The sequence below is a fragment of the Solanum stenotomum genome, chromosome 6 (genome assembly GCF_019186545.1).
Source record: "Solanum stenotomum isolate F172 chromosome 6, ASM1918654v1, whole genome shotgun sequence".
NCBI lineage: Eukaryota > Viridiplantae > Streptophyta > Magnoliopsida > Solanales > Solanaceae > Solanum > Solanum stenotomum.
In genome coordinates, this window is record NC_064287.1 from 14258843 (window position 1) to 14280679 (window position 21837).

General features: G+C 35.1%; 1 pseudogene; it reads right to left on the reverse strand.

The window, feature by feature from the left end:
• Positions 1–394: 394 nt before the first annotated feature.
• LOC125868502 (uncharacterized) lies at positions 395–1262 on the reverse strand (annotated as a pseudogene).
• Between the last annotated feature and the right edge of the window lie 20575 nt (positions 1263–21837).

Below are 21837 nucleotides of genomic sequence, written 5' to 3' on the forward strand. Positions count from 1 at the left end.
GGAATTCTATTTCGAGCACCGGAACCTCGTTTGTTGACCAAAGTCAACTCTTGATCAAAATTTCACAATTTTTGCAACTTAGGACCTCAAATCTTCGTTTAACTCCCAATTCGACTCTGTAAATTCTCATAGACCCGTTTTGACATTCTAAAACTGCCGGAATCGACGGAAATCCGATTCGATTCTCGAAACTCCAAATGACTCGAAATAGCACTTTTAACCAAACTTTAACTCTTAAAAACTCAACTTTCCAAAAACTCAACTTTTCATCAATTTTCCTTCTAACCAACTTCGAAAATACAACAATTAGGACTCGGGGCAACTATCGAGAGGGGTAAAACGGTCATTTTATGAAAATTTCCAAAAATGACCTTTAGGGTCATTACATTTTATAATACCTATCCGTACAACCTAATTGAGGTGCTGTTTTATTTTTGAAACATGCCAAATTTTTTACTAATATTTTTTCCATTTTTATTTCTTCTTTATATTTTTCACATAGTTCCATAAACCATCGTTGTAAGAATTTAATCTAGCTTCTAAGGTATCTGTCAATACTGCTTCATTCCAACTTTTTACTACTTTTGAATTAAAAGGTTCCGGTAATTTTGTAAAATATAATTTTTTTATTTCTTTACTTTCGTCTATGCTATATGTTCCTTTATAATAGTATTCCCTAAATGTACATGTATATTCATCTATATAACACATGTTACATATTGCTAATTTTGTCATTAGATTCCGGTTTATGATTTTTTCTTTATTTTGTTCTTCTACTTCTGTTGTCATACTACTAAATTTGTTTCTTATAGCTATTTCGTATTTATATAATATTTCCATAGTTGTAGTAGCTATGTCACCATCAAATTTTTTATTACTTCTTAGTGCTTGTAAGCTTTCATCTGATAAATTTTGTAGCCATAATTTTATTGTTCCTATAAGTGTTCTTTCTATATATCTTGGTGTTTCTGTTATTATTATTTTGTTATCTATTAATTGTTTTGATATATATCTCATCCATAATTGGATTGTTTTATTTACATCTGCTACACAGTCTAAATCTAAAAAATCATGTCGTTCAGTCATTGGTTTAGGTGTCCATTTTTTATTTAATCTTTTATCCATATAGTTTTTTCTCTATCATATTGTCCATAGTTTTTATTATAATATTTTGGATTTAAATTTTTTACTCCTGATGTACTAGATTTTTCATCCATGTCTACGTCTCCTGTATTTACTTCTAAATCATTTGTATTGTCCATATTTGCTAAAAGCGTTTCTTGAAAAATCAAAGTCAAAGTTCTTTATTATATGAATATCTGTAAGTTGCATGTGTTGACCAAACTATGGTAACCGATTTGTCGTATTGTAAAAATACCAAAATTGAACTTTAAAATATTGAACCATACCAAATTAATTTGGTATGGTAATAGTATAATATTTTTAAAAATCGAAACCAAAATTACCCAACTGAACTTTTCAATACCATCCATGCCTACCCCTAGTAGCAAGTCATCATGTGACATTGCATCGCATAGTTCACTAATCGCAACATGAAGGGAAATAGGTATAGGAAAAGCTTCATATATATACGGCACACTAACGCGATAACAACTCTAGATGCAGTGAAACATCCCACACAGCTCATATCGCAACTCAGACGCCTCATATTGGCTGGGGTTCACGATGTGAAGGAGCAGATACGAACACACTTGCATATGCAACGATTCAACGTGTGCACGAGTCCTATTTCTACAATGTATTGAAGAAATTATAAATAACTATTTGAAGAGTTCAATTTTGAGTGGAAGAGGTGTTACCCTGTGGAGAATAGCACTACTTTCACAACAAAATTGTGAACAATATTCTTGACTATTAAATTGAAGCTTTTGATTATTGCTTCTCATTAGGAAGCATGATGTCTCGCTTTTTAATTATTGTTTCAGAAATATCCAGGGATTACTAACTAGCTCCATGTATAGTATAGGGTTGTGGAACCCTAAAGGCGAGTTACTATAATAGGATTGTCTTATTAGGATCTTTATATGGCTGTATGATCAGTCCTTTAGTTTTGATGAATTATATTCTAATGGAAGACATTAACTATATTAGAACTCGCTTGTATACTAAACTTGATTGGCAAAAGAGGTCAAGATTAAAAAAGAAGTAAGCATAGGGATCATCTAAGGACATGAGACCTGGTCTATATGAGACCAATGATGATAAATACTCAGTGCACACCCCAAGTGCCGCAAGGAACTAAGGCGACATCCTCTAGATGTACTAGAAGGATTCTAGAGTCCATCAATTTTACACATAAGACCACTTAATTGGTTGGATATATATAGAGACAACCAATTCAAAGTTACCACCTAAAAGGGGAACCAACCTTAGTTTCTCAAACTCATTCATAAAATACATTCTATGTTACACATATTCTTCATAATTTTCTTATGGAAATCTGTAGTAGAAATATAGACTACTTCTCCTGGTTATGCCAAAGAATAATATTCTCATCATATTCTTTGTAGAATATGATCCAACATGATCATTTGAATTCTATATTTGACAACGACCGCTTTATACCTTACGAATATACACCATCATTGGGCTCACAAGCTCAATAGAAGAATTAGTTAGTTATAATGCAAGAAAAACAACAACCAGAATAAATTGAAGTCATGAAAATTATTTAGAATTAAATAAGAAAAGAATTTGATGTTATTCTTTGTACTTCACAATATTATGTACCCAAAGAGAGTGTATTTGATCAAATTTTTTTAAAAAAAACTATAACTCTTTAATACAAAAATCCTATAAAATATTTATAATGTTCCATAAACTCAAAATTATAATACATTCAAATTGCCCGCCGACACAATCCTCAATAATCTAAGGTCCGTGGAACCTATTATGGATCATCTTTCAATCACTATCTTCTCAGATCAATGGTTCACACTTTTCATTGTGGATTTGTCAACTTCTGAAAAGTTTACAGGTACCAACCTTTGACTGGGAACCATGGCTCGTGCCTATATTTATGGGCTCGTGGGATTCTAATTTTGGACTTTTGTTTTCATCACTTTCACATCACATATTGTTTGAAGATACCTACAAAACAACATTTTAATATTAAAAGTACATAAAGGATATTGAGTGACACATAATTTCAAGGCACAATATAGACCACCTAAAAACACACATGTTAATTACTTAAATTCGTCAAAAGGTTAAATATGTTGAGTGTTTTTTCTTGATAAATAGTTATATTCACATATCAATTATGTCTAACTCAATTTTGGGGCATAATTGATGCCGCCCAAACTTCACCTTTTTTACAGAATTAAAGCAGCCGATACAAGACTGTAACACAACTAGGTTGAGGTCGAATTTCACAAAAACATACTAGAGTTTATCTATAATTTGATATTCGGATTCACAAAAGTAACTATTGTTGGGTAATTAGAGTTTTGATTGTAATCTACTAACTACATTATCTAGTTGAATTTTTATCAGTAAAGAAGATGAACTAGGGTAATTACAGTTCTTAGATATCAGAACTTCAATAAATACTTTATTATCTATTCATTTGGGTGTGTTCATTGTGCAAAACTGATCAATCTATAAGTCTCCTAAAGCATCTCGGCTCAATTAAGAAAATACCATCCTTAGTCCTTCTCAGGAACTTGGGTATCGAATTAATTGTCCATCCGTCAAAAGTTGCAAATAAGTTGTCCTCTCTTGAGCTCAAGTTATTAGATGGTGGTTGGTAGCATCAAATCCTTGTTAATGAATGCTTTTATGAATTTGTACCTTTTTGGTCAAGCACGTCAGAATACAGGTGCGTTTCTTTATTAATGGTTGCTAATCATCTAATTAATAAAATTTTAAGTAAGAAAGGAACTTGATACACAATAATCACCCCTTTATGATTAGATATTTCATTGTAAACATTCATTATCATCATTCCAACTCTAAGTCCCATAATCATGGTTATGAATTTATCTACTTATAACTAGTTTAAAATAACAATTATAATAATTTAAACTACTAGAAACATGACTGTAAAATAAAGTAATTGAAACAATTGATTAAAGCAGTACTTGCAAGCGAATCTTGTTTGTTCCACAATAATCGTCTAAAACTGTAGGGTAAATCCTAAACACATATAATAATGAATACTAATCTCTAAGTCTAAGTCCTAATAGATATTCCAATAGTTATTACCCAAAAATCGTCATCAAAATACATGTACATAATAATAGGGACAAAGTTTTAATCCCAGTTGGACCATGCATTGATTGGGTCAAACCCAGTTGGTGGACAAGAGGGTTGTGGTGCGAGGAGCCTTGCCTTGCGACACGGGGCTCAATGCTCATCTCGCACTTGTCCTCTTTTTGTTGATTCTCTGAAGTTTAGTTTCTAGATAGGCGTAGTGTGAGGTTCATCTCATAGTCCTTTATACGACTTTATGGTTTGGATTGGTATCATGACTATTGCTTTTTCTAATGTTATGCTTTGATAATTGACTTTATCTATTTGATTGAGAATTAGCTTAGCACTGAGAGAACTTTGAGATGGAGGCTCAAATAGGATAGTCTCTAGTAGCAATCTCTAGTTCCAAACTACGTGCCTCCTTAGGATTGTCTTAAATGACCTAGCTAGTGAATCCATATAGCCTTTATGATGTGATACAGAGTTCTACCTTGGAAAGTAGACTCTCCATTCTCGGTGTCGGAGTTACATCAGATTCCATGTTATAGCTCACATGGTCTATTGTCGGTTAAAGCTAATATCCCACAAAAGAACTATGGTTTTCCTTAAAGCTTTACATTATGTCATCGTAGTAATGAATTGGCCTTGTATCATGTTTTCTTATAATCTTGCCTCTTTAAGCTTTTAAATGTCCTATTGTGTCATGTATTTTATGTTTTAAGCCTATTGTGATATCATGTCTATGTTTACGCATATTTCCTCATACTTAGTGCATTCCATGTACTAATGCGTACTTATGTCTATATTGTTCATAATATAAAGTCCGACATTTGTTCTCCCACTCATGGCTAGATTTTGAGTTGCTCATAGTTATTGGATTGGTGAGTCCTCATACTGTAACAACTCGTATCCGAAAAAGGAAAATGAAACGAATTTTGGGAAATGGCAGGTGCCAGCCACAGAGGCAAACCATGGCCAGTGGGTAGGACTACAGACCATAGCGTGGTCCGTGGACTAGCCACCTTGCCAAGTTGCAGAGGCTCAGGACCACGACCTGACCTACGGACTGTAGACCAGATCATGGTCCGTGGTTCACTGGCCCAAAAGCTACCTTCTGATGACCAACGACGGTCCACCAGGACGGCCCGTAGGTCTGACCACGGTCCATAGACTGGGGTCCATTGGTGGTCAACTGTTAGTTAATTTTAGGGGCAGTTGGATCTTTTCCTAATTAATTAGTTCTTATTCTACGTCGTTTTACCCTTTACTACGACCCCTATATAAGTATTTTCAACTCCCAAATTAGCCCATTCACTTAATTCTTCCAAATTCACAAAAGAAGATAAACTCTCCTCTCCAAAATATTTCTCTCTCTAGAAACTTGAAGAAGAACAAGAAGGATTCAAACTAGGGTTTCAAGTCAAGGTCTCAATTTGTAACGACCCGGAAATCTAGTAATTGAAACTAGAGCCTAACGATTGTGTATTGAGTTTGTAATGGGGTTGCATGTGGTAGAATGTCTTCCCAAGATTAGGTTGAGGGGTTTAGGGTTTAAACGTCAAGGTATGACTCCCCAAGTACCAATCAAGGGGTCCTTGAGGAGGACCCTAAAGCCTAACCCCTAAGGCCCCAAGAAACTAAAAAGCTGCAAAAAAAATGGTGATCTATGGGTGGGACCTATGCCCCGTAGGCCATCCATACCCCATGGATGGCCTTCATGGGTCAAGGTCCCAAGAACCAAGTTGCATTCACAAACCACAGCTTTCCAGTATGGCCCGTGGACCCACCCACGGTCCGTGGGTGGGGTTTGTGAGTCACTACCTGTAAAAGCTATCAATTCGGCCAAGTGTTGGGGTAGTTTAGTAAATTCCTTTTTAAGTTAGTTTATTTAATGGACGGTTATTATTGATTAATTAAGGTATTTAAGGGTTTTAAAAGTATTAAAACACCCTTTTTAATTCATTATTTTAAAACACTCCAAAGTTAGAAACTACCTCTCTAAATAATCTCTCTAGAAACTCCATTGAAGAGAAAGTTCAAGGTCAAGTCTAGGGGTCAAGGAGCAGCTTTCTTCTTCAATTTCGTGTGGAATTCTTCCCTACATGTATGGTAGTCTTTATCCTTGACTCAGTTTCTTTCAAGGAGCCAATTTCAAAGATGATTTCAAGTCTCTAAAGTTCCCCAAAAATACCCTAGTTTTCAATCTATGCGTGGGTTCAATTCCAAAACGTTTTCAAAAGGTTTTATATGATGAATTATGAATGGATTGTTGAATTTTTGATGAATTATGGTCAATTTCTTTTATGAACCCATGTTTCCCTCAAATTCTTAAGTTGTGAATTGTGATTGGGAATTGATTGATCATGAATGTATGTTGTATTGTTTATGTTTATATTGAATTATTTATTGAATCATGTTAATTCCCTTATCTATTGTAGTATCTTATATTTATGGGTTGAGATTGATTCATAGCCCAAAAGGGAAATTTCATGAAGGATTATGATGGTTATGATGTGAAGTATATGTGTGTGATCTCAATAAATGTATTATGATCATGTTTAGAATGTAAATGTGTTAGTATTGAAAGCTTATTCTCAATTTAACACTTATGAATGATGATGATATATGTGAAAGGTTATTCTCACATACACACTCATGAATGACTAATGAATGAAGTTTCAATGATTATGTTAATGATGAAGTGTTGATTGAAAGGCTATTCTCAATTGTACTCTAATGAATGATAATGAAATGTTGTGAAAGGACTTTCTCACAATATGGGATTCTTAGTTGAAAGGCTATTCTCTTCTTTAAATCTACGAGCTATCTAATGAATGAATGTTGGGTTTGAGATGGATGCTCATCCGGGAGTTGAGGCGGGATATTTAGTAACAATCTCTTTTCGCATAATGATTACTAAAGTAATGAATGTTAAGTACTCAGTGAGAAATAATGCTAAGCACCGAGTGGATATGAATTGAGATGGATGCTCATTCGGGAGTTTAGGCGAGGCATCTAGTAACAATCTCTTGAGATGGATGCTCATCTGTAAGTTGAAGCGTGGTATCTAGTAGCAATCTCCCTATCCAATAACTATGTGCCCAATAACTATGTGCCCACATAGGTCTAGCTAGTGGATCCACCTAAGCTAAAATGTATTGGTCCTACCTTAGGCAAGTAGGAATCCCTTATCCGATAAGGGTGACATCGGGATTCCATGAATTGCTCACATGGTCTATGTGGGTTAAGGCTTACCCCCACAAAGAATGTTAATGAACTATGGCTTCTCAAGAATGCACTACTTAGTATGGGTGGTAGTATGGGATGCCATCTATGCATTGCACAAGTAGGCTTTAAGAGTAGTCATGGTCTGTTCCCTTATGTTATAATGTTAATGAATGAATGTGCTCTTAATGAAGCTAATGAAGAATGTTGATTTAGATGTTTAATTTAATGATGCATGCCTTACTTGGATTGTATTATGAGTTACTTCCTTGTCATGACTTATTGAATATGAATGTGTCGTGTCTATGGTGGCTTCAAAGGAGTACTTAGTGTGAGTAGTAGTATGGGATGCTATTCATACATTGCACAAGTATGGCTTAGGGTTTCCCTAGATTATGGTCCTAATGTGATGATTTGATTTATGAAATGTCTATGTTCCTTATGTACGAGTATTGTGCAAAAATGCAAAGGATGAATGGTAAGTTCACTTTTGGTGGCCTTGATGTGGTACTTAGTGTGGATGGTGGTATGAGACGCTATTAATACATTGCACAAAGTTTAGCTTGAGGGTCACTTAAGGTGAAAGCTTAATGTGAAGGAATGACTTATCTGTTGATTATGTTCTAATGTGATGAAATGACTTGTATGTTGGTTATGTTTGTATATTATGCCTTTTATACTTATGTTCATGAAGTTTTCTCAAATTGGCATAAATGCATTATTTCAAATAAAATGTTCGTTTTAAGCATGTTTTTGCATGGCTATCATACTTAGTACATAAAATATGCTAACCCATATTTCTCCATTTTTACCAAAGTGTAGGGATTGGCACTCGATTTTATTCTCTCTAGTTGAAGCGAATTGAGTTCTTCCAAGACTATTGGTATGTCCTTATTGATTCGAGGACAAGTACTTTGGTGTTTCATTTCTTTCATGTAATAGAAATTTGTTAGACTTTCTATTGTAAATGGTCGTGAGCTTACTTGCTGTAATTCCTATAAGGGAATCACACTAAAATGCGAAAATAAAAAACGGAAAGTAAACATAAATAGATAGACACAAAAAGAGGAAACAAAAAGCAACCAAAGGGTATATTAAACCCAATGACCTCAATCCGTTAATCCTACAATAAGCACCTAACTCTTACGATGACCTCAAGGGAATCAATATCCTAAGCAACCAATGTATCTAACAAAAGGCAACACAAGCTTTACCAGGCTCTCAACACTCAAACATGAGTTTTTTCAGTTTTTAACATTCAAAATAATCTAAGTCTAAAATGAATCCAAGCTAGCTATTTATAGGTTTAAGATAAAAGGGCCCAAAAGTGACCCAAAATGCCAAAGGACGAGCTGGGTCGGGTCGCCTAGTGGACTCAGTGATGCGCCGACCTAGTTGGCGAGCCTTCCTATATGGTTGTTCAACTTAGCCACGTTCTAGACCAAAGGGTGAGCTGGGGTCATCGCCTAGTGACTTGAGCAATCCGTTGATTGGCTCTGGCTCGCCAAAATGTCCCGCTACAACTTTCAAGGCGTGGAATCCCTTGTTTACTGTCAATACCATCTCAAGCACCTCCATCTTCATGAATAGCCCATGCATCCTTTGAAGTTCTTGAGCCTAGCTTCTCGTAAATGGCCTTGATGTAATCCATATTACACCATTTTCTCCTTCTTTGAAAAGAATTTGTCCTCAAATTCGATGGATTATCATCAGCAACTGTTGGGAAAGGTGACAGGTTGCATACATTGAAAGTGTTGTGCACTTGATATTCCGAAGGAAGGGAAACCTTATAGGCGCTGTCGTTGAGCCGCTCAAGCACTGGGAATGGTCCATCACCCCTTGGCATCAGCTTTGTTTTGCGATGGGTGGTAAATCGCTCTTTGCGAAAGTGGACCCACACCAGATCACCCGGTTCAAACACGATCCTCTTACGGCCCTTGTTAGCCTTTTTGGCTACTTCTTGGTTATTCTTTTCTAAGTGCAGCCGTACTTTTTCATGAAGCTTCTTCATAACTTCAGCTCGCTTACTCCCATCTAAGCTTAACACAACATCTTGAGAAAGAGGAGTGAGATCTAAAGGGGTTAGGGGGTTAAAACCATAAACAACTTCAAATGGACACATGCCAATAGTTCTATGAATAACACGATTATAAGCAAATTCAACTAAGGCAAATGTTCCTCCCACGAGGCCAACTTCCCATGCACTACGACACGAAGCATAGAACTCAAAGTCCTATTCACAACTTCAGTTTGGCCATCAGTTTGTGGGTGACAAGAAGTTGAGAACAACAACTTAGTACTGAGTCTACCCCACAATTCATTCCAATAGTGACTAAGGAATTTAGGATCCCTATCACTTACAATGGTTTGAGGAATTCCATGCAATTTAACAACATGCTCAACAAACAAAGATGCTACATTGGGAGCATCATCACATTTATGACATGGAATGAAATGAGCCATCTTTGAAAATTGATCAACAACAACAAAGATGCTATCTCTACCTCTTTTGGACCTTGGCAATCCCAAAACAAAGTCCATTGAAATATCAAGACAAGGTCTTTGAGGGGTGGGGAGTGGAGTGTATAAACCATGGGGAAGGAGGCGCGATTTAGCACGTCAACATTCAACACATTGACCACAAATTCGAACAATATCTTTATGCATTTTTGGCCAATAGAATTGTTCCTCAAGAATTCCCATAGTTTTGTTAATACCAAAATTACCCATTAAACCCCCATTATGTGCCTCCCGCACGAATAGTTCTCTCCAAGAGCTCATAGGCACACAAAGTCTCTTGCCTTTGAACAAGAAACCATCAAACTTGGAATAGGGAGTAGAAGAATTATCCCTCATCCATCTTTCCCTCTCCCATTCCTTACAATCTTTGAAGATTTGAGCAAACACGGGATCCTTGGGATACAATGTCTTCAAAGATTCAAAGCCAATCAATTTAGAAGACAAAGTATTTATCAAGATATGTTTTCTAGACAAGGCATTGGCCGCCACATTTTCCTTTCCCTTTTTGTATTGGATTATATAAGGGAAAGTTTCAAGGAATTCAATCCATTTGGCGTGCCTTTTGTTCAACTTTCCTTGTGCCTGAATATGTTTTAGAGACTCATGGTCAGTCCTTATGACAAATTCTTTGGGCCACAAGTAATGTTGCCAATTACCCAAAGCCCTAATCAAGGCGTACAACTCAAGATCATAAGTGGAATAATTCAATGTAGCACCTTTTAGCTTTTCACTAAAGTAAGCAATGTGCTTTTGGTCTTGCATTAAGACGGCTCCAATGCCTACTTTACTAGAACCACATTCCACTTCAAACATTTTATCAAAATCAGGTAATTGCAACAAAGGAGCAGAACTAAGCATGGATTTTAAAGCCTCAAAAGCTTTGGCTTGTTCCTCCCCCACTTAAAAGGCTTATCCTTTCGGATTACCTCTATCAAGGGGGATGCTATGGTACTAAAACCTTTGACAAATTGTCTATAAAAACTAGCTAACCCATGAAACCTTCTAACATCTCTTACGGATTTTAGGATTGACCCATTCTTAATAGCCTCAATTTTAGACTCATCAACTTCAACCCCTCTTGAACTCACAACAAAACCTAAGAAGACAACTTCATTAACATAAAAAGAACACTTATCAAGATTAGCATAAAGTTGTTCCTTTCTAAGCACATCAAACACACATCTCAAAAGCTCAACATGATCATGCATGGTCTTGCTATAAATAAAAATATCATCAAAATAGACAACCACAAATTTCCCTATGAAGGGTTTTATCACATGATTCATGAGACGCATAAAAGTACTAGGAGCATTAGTGAGACCAAATAGCATCACTAACCATTCATATAGACCAAGCTTGGTTTTGAATGTGGTTTTTCATTCATCACCGGGGTTCATCCGAATTTGATGATAACCACTCCTAAGATAAATTTTCGAAAACACACAAGAACCATTCAAATCATCAATCATATCATCTAACGTAGGGATAGGATGATGATACTTTACCGTTATCTTGTTGATGGCTTGACAATCAACACACATGCGCCATGTCCTATCTTTCTTTGGAACAAATAGAACCGGCACGACACATGAAATCATTCTCTCCTTCACATAACCTTTGTTGAGGAGTTCCTCAACTTACCTTTGTAGCTCCTTGGTGTCCTTCGGATTACTTTGATAAGTCGGCTTGTTTGGCAATTGTGATCTCGGCACAAAATCAATTTGGTGCTCAATTCCCCAAAGACGGGGTAATCCACTTGGAAGCTCCTTTGGGAAGACATCCTCATGATCCTGCAAAAAAAAGGAAATAGAATTGGGAAGGGAAGAATGAGATTGGTTAGTTTGTAGTACATGATCCCTATGTGTGATAAGGATCAAAGAATTTTCCGACTCAATTTCCTCCCTTATCTCTTTGTAATTAGCCAACAACACTTGGGCCTTTCCTTTCAACTTTCTCCTCTCCTTCTCTTCTTGGCTCTCAGCCTCCACATGTTCCTCTTCGCACTTCTTCTTTTCCCTCGACTCATTCATTCTTTGATAGATATCATTGACTTGGGAGGAGGACATAAGATAAAGAACATATTTATGATCATTCAACACAAGTGAATAATTGTTGGTTCTCCCATCATGTTTGGTTGAACGATCATATTTCCAAGGTCTCCCGAGTAGCACATGACAAGCTTGCATTTGGACCACATCACATAGAACCTCATCTCGATACTTCCCAATCTTAAACTTGATCATCACTTGTTGATACACTCTCAATTCTCCACACCTACTCAACCATTGAAGTTTGTAAGGTGTAGCATGCTTAGTGGTAGAAAGTTTTAAGAATTCCACTAATGCAGTGCTAGCAACATTTGCACAACTCCTGCTATCAATGATTAAGGAACACACATTATCCTTGATGAAGAACTTCGAGTGAAATAAATTCTCTCTTTGGCTTAGATCAGCCAAGGACTTACTAACCATTGATCGTCTCACCACATATAGAGGAGCGACACTCTCTCCTTCTTTGACACAAAGGTCTGGTTCCTCATCTTCTTCATCTTCAAACTCATCCTCTTCTTGAGGATCTTATTCGCAACCTTTTTCTTGGTCTCTTTCTTCACTAAGATATATTTCCCCTCCTTGAAGTAGAGCAATTAGTCGATTGGGACACTCACACATTATATAACCCCATCCCCTACATTTATGACATTGAATACCTTTAGGGAACTTGGTTGGGTCAGTGATACCTTTGTCTCTAGGTGGGTACTTTGGAGTGTTTCCTTTGAAGGGCTTCTTCTCATAAGGCTTCTTAACATCCGAACCCTTATTCCACCCCAACGATGTTTGAGCTCCCCCTTTTTTCTTGCTCCAAGAATTGGAAGATGCAGTCTTGTACTTAGCCACCTTCCCCTCCTTGAATTCTAGCTCTAACTCATGGGCGGCCTCAAAGGCATCATTCAAAGTAGCAAATCTATGAAGGGTCATCTTAGAAGAAATCTCTTTGTTCAACCCTACCTTGAAGCGAATCATGACATGCTCTTCAATTTCTGTTAATACCTTGTGGCCAAGCTAGATGCTTTATTATCAAACTCCGGTAAGTATCCGACAAGTTCACAGATTACAAACAAGAGAATGTTTACAAAAGAAGAGAGAGAGAGAAAGAGTTTTCTAAAATCTGCCTCTAAAGAAATGAAAGACAAATTTATTTATAAAACTAAAATAAAACAAGAGGCATCTTTGTACAGTAGTATTGGGTCCCATCTGTCCCCTTAACATTGTATCTACTGTTGATTAACAGTTTATCTACTGTCGATAATGCCTTTTACTGTTTTGGCTGCTGCATCTTTTCATTTTAGCCCAAATAGGAAATCTTCCATTTGTTGTAGCGTATCTCCACAGGGTTGAGGTGTCTCATTGGGTGCCTCATCACTTGTTTCACTTCGCATGGAAGTGTCAGATTTCTCGTAGTGGGTAATATTAAGGAGAAGATTCCTTCTGACCTCATCCAGATATTCATTTATCATTTCTTCTTTGTTTCCATCTTGAATGGCAATCCTCCTGGCAATATGCTTGACGGAGTTACCAACGGGTCCTCCCTTATGAGGGGTAGTACTATAATCCTGGATTTTTTGAGAAATAAAGTCCAGTAATTCTTGGCCATAAAATGCCTTAGTCTTGGGATCTTTCTTCATCAACTTGTTCCAAAAATTGTTATAATACGTCCGATATAAACATGAAATTTGTTCCTCGGTAAATCCTACTTCTGTTGTCCATTTGTGGACCCAGGGAATAGAGAATTCTATGAAAAAATATATTTGTTCAATTTGTTCCATATAACATATATGATCTCTATGGTATAAATTATTAAGGTCTGGTGAAACATTAACCATTCTTTATATAATTTGAAAAAGGGGTCAAGCAAAATCTTGGAAGTTGGACCGTGGTATGACCACCAGTTTAAGAACCAATTAGGGATTGGTTCAACAAATATCTTTGCACAAATCTTAATAAACAAACTGTGCTTGTGCCTCTCATTATTATAGTAGAGGACTTTATTGAAGGCATTATTATAATTCCAATATGTAAAACTAGTGGGAACCTTGTTTAGGCTGATCTGCCTTTCTTTCATTGAGGAAATACCCCAATCTTCTATAAAGATTTTCTACTTAATAATCATTTTGGAGAAATTATAAATATTCTCACTGGTGTTGTACCCTGAGAAGTGCTGAAAATTAGCACTACGAGTACTCATCAAAATGGTCTCGTAGTACGAGCGAGCTTTATATGATTCACCCAAAAAATATAATCCGTTAATCAGATAGCGTTGGAATATCTTCCATGGTTCGTCTTTCCTCTGAATCTCAGAATTTTCTAAAAGAAATATCATTTCTTTCTTTGCTACCATTTCATATGATTTGATATCATCAATATCGTCTTTAGCAATGGATGCAAAGGTATCTCCTAGTTTTTGGGACAGATAGGCCCGTAATTCTGCATATAATGGACTATCTTCCGGAATATCTTCCAGATGTATGAACGCTGATGCAATATTTTGAGATAATTTCAAGCTTACCAAGCTCATTTTTTCTCGCTGTAGAACTGGGAAGTTTGAAGAGGATCCGTATGACGATCCTGAAAATGATCCAGGGGATGATCTTCCCCTTTCACGTGCGTTATTTCCCTTGCTTCTACCCTCGGCTACCCAAGGAGGGTCCATTCTGCAAACAAAATATTTTGTTTTAATCATCAAGGAGATCATAAGAATCATAATAATTCTAATAATAATAATTCACGCCGTCAAAATCGACGATTTCTTCAATAATATGAACGGTGAATATATCCATCACCATGCCATTTATAATCTTCCATAGGATAAGTTCCTGTACATCCCGGTTGAGCGAAACTAATTTCAATATGGTAACTAGAGTTGTATCAGTGAAGAAAGGGGTTAAAAAACTCATTGTTAAGAAGATAGATATTCTCTTGATAAGAAATCTGGAAAAGAGCTATCACTTCCCTTTTTATAATGTATTTCGAAATCAAATAGGGCAAATTGTGCCTGCCACCTGGCGAATATTAATTTAGAAGCATCATGTTTGAAATCTTTATCAAATATATATTATCTTTATCAAATATATATTTTACCCATTGCGCATCTGTTTTTATTAAAAACTTTTGATTGTATAAGTCATCTTGGAATTTCAATACGCACTTAACGATGGTTAACATTTCACGAGCACCGTAGCATATTTTTTCTGAGCATCGCTCCATTTTCCGGAATGAAATCGAATCGAATATTCAATATTTTCTTGAGGATTGATCTGTTTTAATATTCATCCATAGCGAATTTTAGACACATCTGTCTCTACAATCTTCTGCCAAGCTGGGTTAGCAAAAGTTAGACAAGGCAATGATTTAACACGAAGTTTAATATTTTTTACTAGGTCGGTAAGACTATCAGTCCAAGGTTTTTTATGATCCTTTTTAAGCCTGTCATACAAAGGAGCTAAATTACGACATAAATTTTTGTAAAAGGGGGAAATATAATTTAAAATCACCAAAAACCTTTGTAACTGCGTCCTGTCTGTAAATCAGGAAATTTCGAAGAAAAATCAATTGATCGTTGAATGGGGGTTACCTTCCCCTGAAATGAGATGTCCTAAAATTCTTACTTCAGTTTGAAATAAACTCATTTTATGTTTAGAAATCACCAAATCGTTGGGTATAACAATTTTCTTAAAAATGTCCAAATGTTTAATACGGATTTCTTTAGTCTTTGAATAAACCAAGATATCATCAATATCTTCTGTGATTCTAGTTTAGTTGGTATCAGAGCCTAGGAACTTTCATGGTAAATATGAGATTGATGTGATAGATATATCCTCTTGATCATGGATCTAGGAGATACTAGTACTAAAAGTACTCGTTTGGAAGAGGTATATATAGCTCAAAATCTTGATTAGTTAAATAAATGAATAATTTCAAAAGTTGATATTAAAACCATTTATGATTATGGTTGGTTCGATAAAATCTCTAATAAACAGCTTATAAAAACTACTGAGCAATCTCTGGCATTAAACTTGTCTAAATAACTATCCATTTATTAAATAAACGCGATATTGATTTATATAAATCTCAATATAAGTATTAGCATATAGGTTTGGTTCAAATTGCTTTTAAGCCTCTAACTCTTAAAGGGTTACCCGAGACATTTCTTGCTGCCCTACGCGATGCAAGAAATTTAAATTTTGGACAATCTTTGATGGGTTCGATTGAATCCACTGTAGCCTATGGCCAAGTCTATTTCAATACTCAGTCTAATCTGCAGTTATCTTTGACTGATGCTAATAATTTAGATGCCTTAACTTTAAATGTTAAAATGTATGGTTATAATTATGCACCAGGTTTTGAACTAATTTGTCTATCTTATAGGATCTATTATAAATTGCTTGCTACGTTAAACCCTAGATGTAAGCTACATGATACATCTGATCAAACTATTTTGGTAGAAACCAATTTTGCTAGATCTAAGGTCACTTCTAGAAGACCTATAAAATGGGAAGAAATTAATTTTCCTACCACTTGGACTTTAGATTCGGTTACACCTCCTGCACAAATGATCGATGCTGTCAGTAATTCTGAATATTCTCATATTACCCAAAATTCAGATGGAAAGATTTGTATTCAGTTTGATGAAAATAGTGTCCCTTATAATAGACATTCATTTTCTAATAGAAGATTGCTTGTTATTCAACATATCTCACCTATTGTACCGATGTATGGTCAAGCTCGTAATCGTGCTGCTTCATTACATACTTTATCTTCTGAGATATATGCTGATAATAAGATTAAAATTGACCATCAATTGAATATTGTTAAGGCTAATGATAAGTCCTCTGAAATTTTTTATAAGGATATTTCTTCTGCATCTGTAATGGATTTTAATCCTAATGATATTTAATAATGGATGTGCACCAAATTGATTTTAGTCCAGGTTCACTGGCACGAAAGTATATTCAAAATGAATTCCCTAGTGATAAATGGAACTGGTTTAAAACTTGTTTTTTGACACTTATAGTGTTGATGACCTAAATAATATTTCTCAAGAAATCTATGAGACGTGTGCTTTACATAATCATATTATGTTTTTTGTACCTTGGTTTATAACCACTTATTTACCTTTATTCGTGAATGTTCTTAAACGATCATATAAAGATGAATCGGGTAATATCGTTAAGGTTGTTTATCTGCCTCAAGCATCTTTTGTTTAACAAAATAATACTGGTATTACTTTTACTGCCTTTCAAAAATTGGTTGAGGAAGATGTTGCAGCAGTCAGCATCAACGATATTAATAATTTGATTTCTCAAAAGTGAAGTTAGTTATCCGACATAGATATAATTCTTTAGTCGGACATAGTCACGACTCAGATCGGAGAATTTAAAGAAAGTAATAGAAAGGAAGAATTAATTACAGTAATACCTTGTGGCCAAGCTAGATGCTTTATTATCAAACTCCGATAAGTATCCGGCAAGCTCACAGATTACAAACAAGAGAATTTTTACAAAAGAAGAGAGAGAGAGAGTTTTCTAAAACCTGCCTCTTAAGAAATGAAAGACAAACCTACTTACAGAAAGAAAATAAAACAAGAGGCATCTTTGTACAGTAGTACTGGGTCCCATCTGTCCCCTAAACATTGTATCTACTGTTGATTAACAGTATATCTACTGCCGATAGTGCCTTTTACTGTTTAGGTTGTTGCATATTTTCCTTTTTGCCCAAATAGGAAATCTCTTGTTTGCTGTAGTGTACCTCCACAGGGTTGAGGTGTCTCATCGGGTGCCTCATCACTTGTTTCACTTCTCATGGAAGTGTCAGATTACTAGTAGTGGGTGATATTAAGGAGAAGATTCCTTCTAACCTCATCCAGATATTCATTTATCATTTCTTCTTTGTTTCCATCTTGAATGGAAATCTTTCTTGCAATATGCTTGATGGAGTTATCAACGGGTTCTCCCTTATGAGGGGTACTACTATAATCCTGAATTTTTTTAGCAATACAGTTCAGTAATTCTTGGCCATATAATGCCTTAGTCTTGAGATCTTTCTTCATCAACTTGTCCCAATAATTGTTATAATACTTCCGATATAAGCATGGAATTTGTTCCTCGGTAAATCCTACTTCTAGGGTCCATTTGTGGATCCAGGGAATAGAGAATTCTATGAAAAAATAGATTTGTCTAATTTGTTCCGTATAACATATATGATCTGTATGGAATAAATTATTATGGTCTGGTGAAACATTAACCCATTCTTTAAATAATTTGAAAAAGTGGTCCGGCAAAATCTTGGTAGTTGGACCCGTGGTATGACCACCATTTTAAGAACCAATTAGGGATTGGTTCAACAAATATCTTTGCACAAATCTTAATAAACCAAGTATGCTTGTGCCTCTCATTATTATATTAGAGGACTTTACTGAAGGTATTAATGTAATCCATATATGTAAAACTAGTGGGAACCTTGTTCAGGCTGATCTGCCTTTCTTTCATTGAGGAAATACCCCAATCTTCTATAGAGATTATCTGCTTAATAATCATTTTGGAGAAGTTATAAACGTTCTCACTGGTGTTGTACCTTTAGAAGTGCTGAAATTCGGCACTACCAATACTCACAAAATGGTCTCGTAGTACAAGCGTGTTTTATATGATTCACCCGGAAAATATAATTTGTTAATAAGATAGCGTTGGAATATCTTTCATGGTTCTTCTTTCCTCTAAATTTCAAAATATTCTAAAAGAAATATCATTTCTTTCTTTGCTACCTTTTCATATGATTTGATATCATCAATATCGTCTTTAGAAATGGATGCAAAGGTATCACCTTGTTTTTGGGACAGATAGGCCCGTAATTCTGCATATAATGGACTATCTTCGAGATGTACAGACGATGATGCCGTATTTGAGATAATTTTGAGCTTATCAAGCTCATTTTTCTTCGTTGTAGAACTGGGATGTTTAAAAAAGATCTGTATGACGATCCTGAAGATGATCCAGGGGATGATCTTTCCCTTCCACGTAGGTTACTTCCCTTGCCTCTACCTTTGGTTACCCAAAGAGGGTCCATTCTGCAAAAAAAACATTTTGTTTTAATCATCAAGGAGATCATAAGCATCAGAATAATTCTGATAATAATAATTCACGCCGTCAAAATCGATAATTTCTTCAATATTATGAACGGTGAATATATCCATCACGATGCCATTTATAATCTTCCATAAGATAAGTTACTGTACATTCCAGTTTAGCAGAACTACTTTCAATATGGTAACTAGAGTTTTATTAGTGAAGAAAGGGGTCAAAAAACTCATTGTTAAGAAGATAGATATTCTCTTGATAAGATATCTGGAAGAGAGTTATCACTTCCCTTTTAATAATGTATTTCGAAATCAAATGGGGCTAATTGTGCCTGCCACCTGGCGAATATTAATTTAGAAGCATCATGCTTGAAATCTTTATCAAACATATATTTTACCGATTGCGCATTTGTTTTTATTAAAAACTTTTGATTGTATAAGTCATCTTGGAATTTCAATACGCACTTAACGATGGTTAACATTTCATGAGCTACCGTAGCATATTTTTTCTGAGCATCGCTCCATTTTACGGAATGAAATCGAATCAGATATTCAGTTTTATCATGAGGATTGATCTGTTTTAATATTCCTCCATAGCCAATGTTAGACGCATTTGTCTGTATAATCTTCAGCCAAGCTGGGTTAGCAAGAGTTAGACAAGGCAATGATTTAACACGAAGTTTAATATTTTTTACCAGGTCGGTGAGACTATCAACCCAAGGTTTTTTATGATCCTTTTTAAGCCTGTCATACAAAGGAGCTAAATCACGAGATAATTTTTTGTAAAAGGGGGAAATATAATTTAAGCTCCCCAAAAACCTTTGTAACTGCGTCATGTCTGTAATAACATCAAGAAATTTTGAAGCAAAATCAATTGATCGTTGAATGGGGATTACCTTCCCCTGACAAATGAGATGTCCTAAAATCTTACTTCAGTTTGAAATAAACTCAATTTTGGTTTAGAAATCACCAAATCGTTGTGTATAACAATCTTCTTGTAAATGTCCAAATGTTTAATATGCATTTCCAAAGTCTTTGAATAAACCAAGATATCACCAATATAGACAATGATGAAGTCTAAATATAGGTTAAAAATATCATTCATAATCTTCTGAAATTCAGATGGAGCGTTTTTCAAACCAAATGGCATAACATTCCATTTGTATTGTCGAAACGGGACGTTAAATGTTCTATGAGAATTCTCTTTAAATATTTGTATTTGCCAATATCCTAATTTTAAATCAAACTTTCAAAAGATATTAGCGTCATATAATCTTGACAATAAATCCTTTTATTTGGAATGGGATACCTAATCCATTTTAAATATTTATTTAAAGGCTTATAATTTATTACTAACCTGGGAACACCACGTTCCTTTTCAGCTGCATTATTAACATAAAATGCAGTACATGACCAAGGAGATTTTGAAGGTTTTATCAAACCCTTTTGTAATAAGCTATCAATATCTTTTTTGCAGAATTCGACCAATTCGGCGTTCATCTGACAAGGACGGGACTTGGTAGGAATATCATCCTCATAGAAATTATCTTCATATGGAAGAGTCACAATATGCCTTTTTCGATTCCAAAAAGCACTAGGATGATCAACACAAATGTCAATAGCTATTTGTTCGAAAATTAATTTAATATTTTCCTGTACTTTAGTAGATTTCAAAGTATCAAATATGTTCATGCTGAATAGTTCAAGTTGTAACAAATCAACATGTTTTTGTTTCATATTAATTAAAGCATTAATATCATGAGAAATATGATTAGTTAAAAAAAGTATAACTAATATCATGGTCTTTGTAGGTAGCAGAAAAACCTTTAGTTGTTACGCTGGTGAAAGGGTAAATATCATTTATAAAAGGAGTTCCAATATGATAGGAGGGTATAATTGATTTTTTACCACGAAAAAGAAATGCAGAATGCAGACTTTATTTTGGCAAATACGAGTATTAGACAATTTATACTTTGTATCTAAAGCATGTCCAGAAGCAGATCTGACCATATGAGTTGTTTTCTCAAAATATTTAGTACGTACAAGCCCTTCATGTATGCAACTAACATCAGCTCCACTATCAATCATACCGACATCAGTTATAGAGAAAGTATTATCAATTAATATGGTACATTTAACATACCATTTATGAGCAATAACAATTTGCATCATTCCTAAGAACATATTTTGTCTAAGATCAAGGTTAATTGGTTTTGCAAGAATATCTTCTTCAATAATATTTTTACCTTTAGTATTAACTGACTCAATTTGAGTAAGGCGATGATCGTAAATCAATTGATTTTGTTTAAGAGTTTTAATTTCCCTTTTCAAATTTTCAATTTCTCCTTTCAAATCATCAAAAGAAGTATCACGTATAACAACAGGTTGTTTAGCAAGTCTATTATTAACTTCAGACAAAGAATACAGTGCAGAGTATTCAAATTCAAAATCATTTTTGGGTTTTTCAGTAGTGTTTGAAGAACTAGCCTTGTTATTAACGGCGAACTGAATAATTTTTTCACGCAAATTATTATCGGTAACTTCTTTCAGAAGTTCTATCACGTTATCAGAAGTAATAGTATGGATAATCATATCTTCAAATTGAGATTGTAATTTATAAAATTCATCATTCTCACAGTAACAAATATCACCTTGGCATTTGCAAGCATCTGTAGTTGCTGGCTGGTTATTACCAGATCATTCAGGTTGATCAATTTCAGAACCTGATGCAGAATCGTCATAGTCATAGTC